Source organism: Hylaeus volcanicus, chromosome 2, assembly GCF_026283585.1.
Source record: "Hylaeus volcanicus isolate JK05 chromosome 2, UHH_iyHylVolc1.0_haploid, whole genome shotgun sequence".
In the NCBI taxonomy this organism is placed as follows: Eukaryota; Metazoa; Arthropoda; class Insecta; order Hymenoptera; family Colletidae; genus Hylaeus; species Hylaeus volcanicus.
The window spans coordinates 20,194,842-20,205,999 of record NC_071977.1 but is presented as its reverse complement, the minus strand read 5'-3'; positions in this window follow the sequence as shown (position 1 = coordinate 20,205,999).

The following is an 11,158-nucleotide window of genomic DNA, read 5'->3' as shown; positions in this document are numbered from 1 at the left end:
TCTACACGCTGTATTGACGCAGAGGGAGATTATTTTGAGTAAATAAAACTATTTTTATTATTATTATTATTTTGAGTAAAAACTTGACTTGTACTTTTTCCTTTTTATAGCAAAAGTTCGGTTTCTTTTTAGAGAGATCGTGTACATACGAGGGCATTAAATGTCGTTTGGGATTTAAAAAAAAATAGTAATCGGTTACTGACATGAAGAGATTTGAAATTTGTGTCACGTTTAACGTACCAGGACACCGATTATCTGTGAAAAAATCATATTTTGAATACTATGCCATTAATATATTTTTTATTGTATATTGAATTCTCGCGAAATTGGCGCCAGGAGTCTGCAGAGAAATAAACGGATCAATGGTGAAAATTAGTAGTTTAATCCCTCGGATATTAACCTTTCAATTGGGGGAGTTGACTTAACAAAAGCGCATTATGAGGGCGCCACGTCGAACACCAGCGAATTTTCACGAAACTGACATTAGGAGTTTGAACAGAAACAAACATTTGAATGGCGAAAATAATCACTAGTTTAATCCCTTGGATTTTAACCTTTCAATTGCGGAGTTGACATAATACAAGCGTACTATCATTTCGCCACAAGTGAATTTTCATGTAATCCACATCGGAAGTCTGAGCAGAAACAAATATTTAAATGGTGAAAAATATTAGTTTAATCCCTCAGGTATTAACCTTCCAATCAGATAGTTAATTTCCTAAAAGCAACTTATGACTTACAGTTGGTCACAAAAGTGAGCATACACTTATATTAGTAATGAAGAACGACCAAAAAATGAATACGAACATACATACTAAAAGTATGATAACAAAATCGCAAGCAACTTTTTAAATCAAATTAGCCATTTGTTTTTATGCGACAAAAAATTCTACACTTATTTTAGTGTCGCAAAATTGAGCGTACGTCATTTTTTAATAGTTTGAAGATAAATTAATTTTATTATCAAAGTAGACGGAATTTATATTCATTTTTCTGTCATTTTTCATTGCCAACACTATTGATATAAAGTGATAAACATAACTGTACTTAAAGAAAAATTTGTGTAAAATAGGGTGGGTGCGTGCGTTTGGCGAATTGAATCAAAGAGAAGCGTTTGTAACCAATTATTTTGTAATTTTGAGAATTTACTGTTCCTACTTACTGTTTTATACGTGGACAAAAGTCTTTTTGTTTCTAACAAAATTTACTGATTCGATTTTTGCCCAGTTTTTTTCATACAAGTACTCCACCGCACGGTGTTCGTTTGTGCACACCGACCAGTCGACCGTCGCTGCTAATGGAAGAATAATTACGCGGTTTTCATCGGGTAATTAATGGGCTTCCGCGTCCACCATGGAATCTGCCCATTGTTAGTCCGTCGTAACGCACTTGAATCGACTCGACGTTGCGCTGGCTGGTTTCATTAATTCACTTTTGCTGGAATCGCGGGGTTTGTAACGTTGCCTAGAATTGACAGTCAAATTGGTTAACCAGTTTAAAAGTCTCTGCCTTGAAGTTAAATTGCATCTGATTTTTGTTCATCTTACGGACCGTTCGAGCGATTAATCGTATCCTGGAAGGTTCTGGCTAAGAGGAGAGCCGACTAAATAAAGTATACAGGTAGTCAGCAAAGGTATTTAGGGAGGTATGTATTTTCATCTTATTGTTAGATTTAAGTCTCTTTTAGTATATAAAACTACAATATAGAACATTCATAACAAAATCAGATTGAAACAGGTTTGAATGAAGTCAGAATTATAAGAACTTGAACGTCAAATTAGATATAACTGTTTGATTAAAGTAAAGAAAAGACATTTAAAGTAATAACACCTATAAATTTATTTTAGAAAAACGAACACATTTATTTTTTAAAAAAGAAGAAGCATTATAAAATTGTCTGGAAGTTGATAGAGATTAAATATTATTTTAAATTCCTGGAATGCAAAGATCAACTGAAGTGGACGAAGTTAAAATATTTAGATAAACTACTATCATTTACGTATCAATCAGGATTAATTAACTAATTCAGTCTCACTTAAATTTGAGAAGACTATTGTTATGTTATGTATTAAATGTCATATTTAAAGGATTGAAACTACCATAATGAGCGTGAGTCCTTTACGAAGTGTCCAACGACCTCTGAACGCTCGCTATCAAAGTATCCTCGAAGGAAATGGCACTAATGCACTTTTTCGAAATATGAATGCTTAATTAATACACCACTGGAATTAATATCGTGCACCTATACCACTTTTCGCCACGCTCCATTACTCGACGCATTTACGGTGCTATCTTCGCGATTAATCATCCTCTTGCAAATGTCGTTCGCTGCATAATTCATATATTAAAAATTAGAACTCGGCTTCGATGGTCTTACGTACAATTATGGTATCGATGGTGATATCAGTCGACCGTGGCCACGGATATAATTCACATTTAATGCTCGGACAATTTATACATTTTTACTGTTGAGGTATCATTGAAATTACCATTGATGTAAAAATATGGAAGGGACATTAAATGCAAATATATGCCGCTAGGGTAGCAATAAAGTGTGGCCTTCAAATTACTATACGTCTTACGAAGAGAGGATAATCATACTGGTACTAAATAAAATTTGTCGTACTCATTAATTTTATTATTACTAATGCAATCCAGACACTTTTTAAGTGCACTTCGTTACCAATTTTTTCTAATCAAAATATTCACAAAGAATGGAAACTCTGTTCAGTTGTTCAGTGAAAAATAAATAAATCAATATTACTGAAAACAAAATTCAAAGATAATTATCAATAGTATGGATCATCAATCTTTTAGAGCTTGGAAGCTTTTTCATGATTAAGAATGGAAGTATTTGTTTAAAAAACAAAAACAAATGAAAAACACGGAAATATTAACATAAAATTTTAATTCTTATTTAACTATGTTGCTTATAAAAATTTCAATGTCCAGTTACCCTGCACCACGATTTAAATCAATAGAAACAAACACGAAAACACAAGCATAAATTGAAAAAATTAAAATAATTCAACATTCGAACAGAGATTTCACTATTAATAGATCCTGCTTTGTAATTTGCATGTAAATTCTTTACACCATCATCAAAGTATGTGAAAGGGTGCAAATTTAACCAGTTTCTTTCAAATAATTGTCGGCGCATATGGTCGTTAAATAAACGTTTCGACTCTCAACGAAACCGATGTAATGCCCACTGGTGGTGATTGGCTTTTAATCGGTTCTAATAACTGGTCATCAAAATAAGTTTCGCGAGAATGAAGCGGTAAAGTGGCCCGACGTTTATTTGCGATCGACATCTTCCACATTACCATCATCATCGATACCACCGAGGTTATTACGATCATCATCATCAACGTCATTCCCGTGATCATCATCATTATCAGACGGGTCTTTCGTGCGGATTACACATACGTATATGGCTCTCGACATCCTATGATGCTTTCTTTTTTTAGTCTTAATCGCGCCACGACCGAAACTTATCTCCATAATAAATGAAAATTAATTGAAAAATTAAAAATTACCATATGCATAAATTTCAACAATTTTATCTACGTATAAATTATTATTGGGTTATTTCACATTGCGAGTAAAAGCTCTGTCCATATGATAAACATGATTAACCATAAGAAGAACGTCGCACATTGGACAATATAAATATTAATTTCAAGGCTCTTAGCTGCACCTTTCCCTCTTGATTGTCTACGTTGCATTCGCGCCAAACTACTTGTGGCACTATTAGTCATATTAACACATTGGTGATAGGCAGTCATAATATTTTACGTTTATAATATCGAGTACTGACGAAAATAATAAAATTCTGAAGCTGAACATCGCAAACTTACAACGTTAGGGCGAAGGTAAAAATTACAAAATGTAATTTGAGATATCAATGTTGAACCAGAAATAGAATTTGAAGTGACGCGAATATTTATAACATCGGAAAATGAATTATTTAGTACCAAGGAACAATATTAAAGTACACATCAGCTACTACAAAAACAATTGTATAAAATTGTCTTCCTTTAACCTCTAAATTAGACAATTTCCCTCGAGTCTAAAAAGAAATCGAACGAGTCACTCCGGCAAAAAGCAAGCGCAACGGCAACCGAGATGCAGATCCAGCGATCTCTGCTTCGCAGTTGGCCGAGCTCATAGAAACGACACTGAGAACGCAGAAAAACGAAATCGAAACGGAATTGAAGTCGAAAGAAACAGGGCTCGAGCGTTGCGCGCTCCTTTGTGTTTCAGCAACCCGACGAACGCCAACGACGCTTTTATTTCAGAATAAAGCCAAACGCCGTCGATGCCACTCGAGCAAAAAAAGGTGAAACTCTCGATGGCTTCGAACGTCGAGGCAGCTCCGTAGCCTGGACGATTCAACGATCGTTTACAGGACGGTTGTAAATCGATCGAACCACCGTACCACTTCGTCAAATCGGCAAGGAGCAGCGCGTCGAGCAACTAATGCAAGTAGTAATACTGTAAGAGCAGTCAGCTCTTCGCGACCGCGTTCCGGGAGCGGAGAAACCGAGGATGTTGGGTTCTCTGAACAATCAGAAACCTGTTTCCAGAGTGGTACCTCCGGCTGGATCCTCTTTCTCTCCATCCCTCTGTTTCGTTCGTTCTGTCCGCTCCTTTCCTCTCCGTTCCTCGTTTGGGAGGAGGTTAGATGAGGATCGCCGCGCGTTCATCAATCATCCATTGAAACGTAACCCATGGCGTTCCATAATTAACGACCCCGCCACGAACCACGAAGAGGTCCCACGCCCAAACGAAACCCGGCCTGTTCCGTGTATCCATCGCGAAACACGCGTCGGGACGACGGAAAACCGTCGTTTTCTGCCCCGAGGCCGTTGAACGAATGGCTCACGTCGAGTGAATCTCAGGAATCACGATTAAATTATGGATGACCGTGTGATAATTTAACTATCAGGTTTTACTTCCATTTATTAACACATTACTGATCAGCAATTTTACACAGAAGCACCTTCATGTCACCGACTATTATTTCCTAATTTTATGTGAAATTAAAACAATCTAAATAAACTTCACAATAAATCTTATTTATATTTTACCAACATAATCAATTGAAATGAAATATTTTTCAGCTCTAAGGTACAATAAATAAATTATTCTAATGGTACTTTCCCTAAAGAAAACTTAAAAATATTTCAACAAATAAATGCAATAAAAAGTATATTATAATAAAAGTGAAAAAAGTATACATTTATTAAGAATTCCTAATTCGAAAGACACAGATATCAATAGAAACTAAACATGTTTACATCGTATAAATATCAAATCACATAAAACTCTGAACAAAATTTATTACTTCTCTTAATTCGCATTCACGCCTGATCTCTCATTTTGACAAATTAAATTTTCAGTGCCCCTATTAAATAAATATATTCCATTTCACTCGCTCCTCTGCTCATATCGTTATAACTCAATTATTATTACATTTATTTATAGAAAAGTTGTCCAATTTGCTGAGAGATTCTGATCTTATAGAGTACGTCATTAAACAAATTTATCTCCAACATTTATTACTGCTCTTCATAACAACCGATTTACATTCATGGATGTTCATTACTCTTTTGATTAATTTGTTCGTGTAAAATGTAAATCTACGGTGCGAAGTATATTAAGACAAATCGTTGCGCAGTTTCGCGTCAATGCACATACACGTGAAACACATGTACGTGATTATTATTCACCAACGAAATTATCAATACTAAAATATCGTGTACTCGCATATCGCTATCGCCACCGAAAGAGTCGATTCGCGCGACGAGGCTCAACGTTACGGCCGAGTTGTAAGGATTAATTAACTTTGGAAATTTCCTGATAAATTATACAGGTGTTCGATACGTCATAAATAATTCCGCGGTTTTCTAACGAAACCCGACGTAAACATATGCACGTAGGATCGTAAACGCAAACAGCGACTGGTGGGAGCTTTTATCCCATCCCGTAAGAAACAAATCCCTCGACCCCAACAGTTAGAGATTCATAAACGTGCAAATTCACGATATTTAACGAGGATCAAAACAGACGTTCAATTTGTTAGGAGAGGAGAGAGCGACGAGTACGAGTTCGTCTACATCTCACAAAGCGAAGTTACACGTCTTTAAAAACGTCTAAACAGATTCAACGCGGTCGGATTTGCAAAGGAAATTGCTGTCACACACTGGCAAAAGGATACAAGAAATCTTTCCCTCTTAACCAGCCGTACGAGCTGTTTACAAGGCACCTTGAGCTGTTCCCATCGCGATTCACTCGAAAATAGAGCACATCGATAATGCGCGTGCACGATGCTATTTAAAGCGGGAACACATACATAGACAGGAAAGCATAAGAGAGCATGGCACGTTATATCACGTTAGATTTACACCGATCGAGAACCGATGGAGGTCCCGTTTCGCGCTGAAATCGCACCCACGTAACCAATTTAATTATCCCAGGAATGGATAACATAACTTTGCGCTGTTCAACCGATTGTCAACTACGAGTAATGTCATACGACTTCCGGTATCGAACGAGAATTACCAATTGCTAAATTTCGACATCCGTTTTGTCGATCTACGAGATCGATCGCGATTAATATAACGATTCTGCTGGGAACAATAAGGGATGGGCTTGAAGACATAAAATCAAAATTTGCGGAAGTTAATAATCCTGTTGTCAATCTAATTTTTGATTGGGAAGAAAATTTGTACAATAAATTGTAATGAGTGGCCAGCGATACAAACATTAATTTAGTATTGAAAAAATTGTATTATGAATTATACCTAAATTCTTAATATTTGTAACAGAGAAATCCTCAAAATGTCAAAGTTCTGATGAAGTATTAGATGGAAACTCTGTACTTTTTATACAGATTAACATATAGTCATGAAATTTGCGACAAACATGGTTTAAAGCATATACTTCTAACATATATATATCGGACATTTATATCAAGTTTCTTGCACTGTCAGAAAAAATTCCCAAATATTGGTATTTCTCAGCCTGAAGAAAGGTTTGATACAGCATTAGAAAGTCATCCTATACTTTCTATTCAAATTAACGTATTTTAATAAGAATTGTTAAAAACATTGTTTAAAGTACGTACTTTTAATATACGTATCGAATATTTATATCAAACATATAGTATCGTCAGAAGAAATTCCCAAATATCGCTATTTCACTGCCTTAAAAATGTTCCTCCTCGAAGGGCTGCGTACTTTGCCAGGTTCGCCTAATTCAGCGTATCGGTTGGGAAATGAAAGGGATTCCAGTAGCTACTTGTACTTTCACCGAACGCATTGTCCAGTCTTCGTCCGTCTTTTTTTTCCTCGATGCTGCGATCTGTTAAACATTATCATCGCATACGGGAATCGATGGGAAGAGGCGGCATATATTACGAAACCGGTAACAGACTAATGTCATGAAAACTGGCCAAACGGGTTAAAAACCGGCCGGCTGAGCGTCCTGAACTAAACTGGCGCCAAACTGGGCCCCGAACTTGTTGCTCTCAGAAAACGAAATCTCATCGGCGCTGAATTACAAATTCCTTTAGCGCCGACGAAAGATCAGCACCTCGGTTGAGCAGTTGTCGTTCCTTCGATTTGTGACAGTTCAAAGATAATATTCAAATGATACTTCATCGTCTATATTCCTATGATTTATTGAAACTTAGAATACTAGTCAGTATTATTCCTTTTAATACGAATTCATTTACTTAAATTGTCAGGAAGATGTGATAAGGAACGAAGTAAAATTCAAAGATAGTAAAGAAAAACGAAACTAAAATGCAAAAGAAACTAGGTGCATGTTATAACAACTACATAGTATAGGATCTTTTATAGAAATCTTGAATGTATGAATTATAAAGTGAAATGAGAGAAATTTGTCACAATACTCATGGAATAATATATTTATCTATTTCCAAAGCTTGAATATTTTGCCTCCTGAAAGTAACAAGAATTAATTACAAAGAGGATTAAAGTTAACTTTCTGAAATCGTTTATAGTACCAATCTCACCTTTACAATATTTATCATGAAAATACTTCTCTTAAATTAACTAACATTAAAATTCACTTCACGAAAATCATGATAATCAAGAGACCACACCAATATAACAATTAAACATCAAACCTACGATAAAATAAGAAAGAAACCTCCAATTGAAGCATCGACATTCCAAAAAATGTACCACTAGCTTCCGAAACAAAAACACTTTAACCTCGAATCCCACAAAGGGGAGAATTATCTGCAAATAAGACCATGCAGATGATCCCCTCGTCGCGCAGCGTAAAATCATCCCCTCGATCCAGGGTCCTCGACTTCCACGGTGAAACATAAAAAAGGATCTATCGGAGGCATCCTCAAAGCTATATAACATCAATAGAACCAGCGTGGACCGAAGAAGAGTCAGAAAAGAAGGTACTTGAGGCTTGAAGAGGTCGAGAAAATCGGGCGTTCGGATAAACGACGCGCATTGTACTTCCCTGTGTCCCGCGCTACCCCTTGAAACTGACCGATATTTGGCCGAAGTCGATCTAATAGGGCGGATTAAGGGTCCAGGATGTGGACCGAAGGGTGAACCGGTGGCTGGACCGACTGCAGCGTAGCTGGTTGAAGAGAAACGACCGGAAAGAGGGAAAAGAAAAGACGGCTCCACTCTAAGGAATGATCCAGGGGTGCTGGGGGAGAAAAGCGAAGAGGTTTTCGAAAGCTTCGTCCATTCCGGCTGACAATGGCTGCCCGTCTGATATCAGGAGTGTCCCCTGACTAGATGTGTCCGCACGAATATACTGGGTGCTCTAATGATTAATCTGTCGCTGGAACATTCGATACCTTGCTACCCTCTTCAGCGTTGAAACTATCGAGGAAAATTCATAGTTAAACACACCACTGTATCTTTGAAAGCAGACGGCGATTTATTGATACAATTTGCATGTTATTTCAATTATTGACACTGGAAATTGTGGGAGAAGCTTTATTAATAATTGAATGATATAAATAATAAGTTTGACAACGTGGGTTAAATTAACTACCCCTAACAAAAAGCACAAGGTTTGCACACTGAATTTCAAGACAAAGAATTTTTCATATAATAAATTTATTTAATTTGAAATTAATTTTTTTTATAGACCTATATTCATTATATTATGCATGCACTTATATATAATTATTTGTTATTATGCAGAATTAAACATGCATGAAATATATATAGCGTGTAAACTACTGTAAAATCTGATATATTTCTTACAAAAGCATTTGTAATGGAAATTATATTACTGCAAATATAGATAGACGTTGTATATGACCTAGATATACAGGATGTCCCAAAACTCGCGTAGGAGCCGGAAATGGGGGATAGCTGAGACGATTCTGAACAACAATTTCCTTTGCAAAAATGTCGGATGGGTGCTGTAAATATTGTAAATCGATTCGCACTCATTATTTAAAAAATATTACACGATCTAGTGTAAACGAATACACATAAATATCGGCAATTATTAATTAACGTAACAATAAATATATATCTATATATTACATGCAGATAATGTAACTCGTCTCGTATTCATTGTATATTAAATATTATATGCCCTAATTAAATAAATACGTATAAATAATGACAATTATCAATTAATGTAACAACGTAGTGAAGACCTAAATTAAATCGAAATTAATGTCCATCCACAAATAATTCAATGCCAGGAAATGCGAAAAGCTCCAGCAACGACCTTCCAATGATTTAGTGCACGTTGAACTTTGCGATCAGGCGACCGACTAAACTCGAAACATTTTATGACCGAATACAGTGGCACACCCAGTATGCAGCGGCGCGGATACAAGTATCGGAGAAGTCAAAGCCCGCGGGTATTATTCCGCAAATCGGTTGTAAGATGTTTGAAGAAACGATTGTTTCGAATCGATCCTCGCCGGAGGTTCGAGTGTCGAAATGAAACTCTCGACGTCTGATCGAGACTCCATCGAGGAGCACCGCCTCATCGGTCCTTTCAAGCCCCTTCACAATAGTATAATAGACCCCATTCAAGTTAAAAAGGTTCTTCACTATTCTTACGCGATTCCGCTTTAAGTTTTACGTGACTCGGTTTCAATACTTACTCGGCGCGCCTATATGTTTTCTTTTTCACCTGGCAATTTAGAGAGGAAAGTGTTCTCACTTTTCATTCCTATCCACCCCCTAAGGCAAAGTTTTGACGTTTCCACTGTCTGACGAAACAACGTGTGGTTTGCCATTTTATGGCCACTTCATATGTAATATGAAGTGAACTAAAAGAGGACGTATGTTATTTTTAATAATTCATACCTGGAGTTATTTGTTTTAAATTGATGTGAAGAAACTACCCCTTATTAGATATAACTGTGTACTCATTCCGGAAGTGAAGCTTTGTATTCAAAGAAATGTGATTAATGTCATGATACTTTTATAATAAATGCAAATCAATTTAATCTTCATTATTACCAGTTTAATTAACAAGGTTTGGACTTATAGTATTATTAACCTATTATCAAAGTCTATAAATGTAAAAATACAGTTAAATTGATTGCTTCACCAAATAATAATTCAAGTTAACTAAATTATCAGAAGTAAAACTATGAAGAATATGAATTCTGGTTTATCATTAAAAGATGTATTTTAATCCCATTAACAGTTATTTAAACAAGTAAATTGAAAAAAAAAAGTGTCCATTAAACAACACCTTCTGTATCTCAAACCTGAATTTGCATAAATCCATGATAATAAAAACCAAAATGGAATCCAAGTACATATACTCTTTATTTCCTACAATATATTTATAATTATATCAAACGTAAACCACTGATGCAACATGTGACAATCTACAAATAATCACAGCTTCTAATTAACATAACAACACGGACATTAAATCACATTAAAATCTATCCTGTGGAACATATAATATTAAAGCCCTCGAAACATCGAACAACATACCAAGTACTGAAGTTATTTCGGTAGGAAACATTTTAGGTAACTTTGCAACTAGTGCATAAATCCCTCGTATCTTATCGTCGAAAGTGAGATCACTTTCAGAATGAAATTAACTGCAAGTTTCAATTAGCAACTGACCCGCAGACGAAGCGGAGCAGACTGCCTTAACTGTT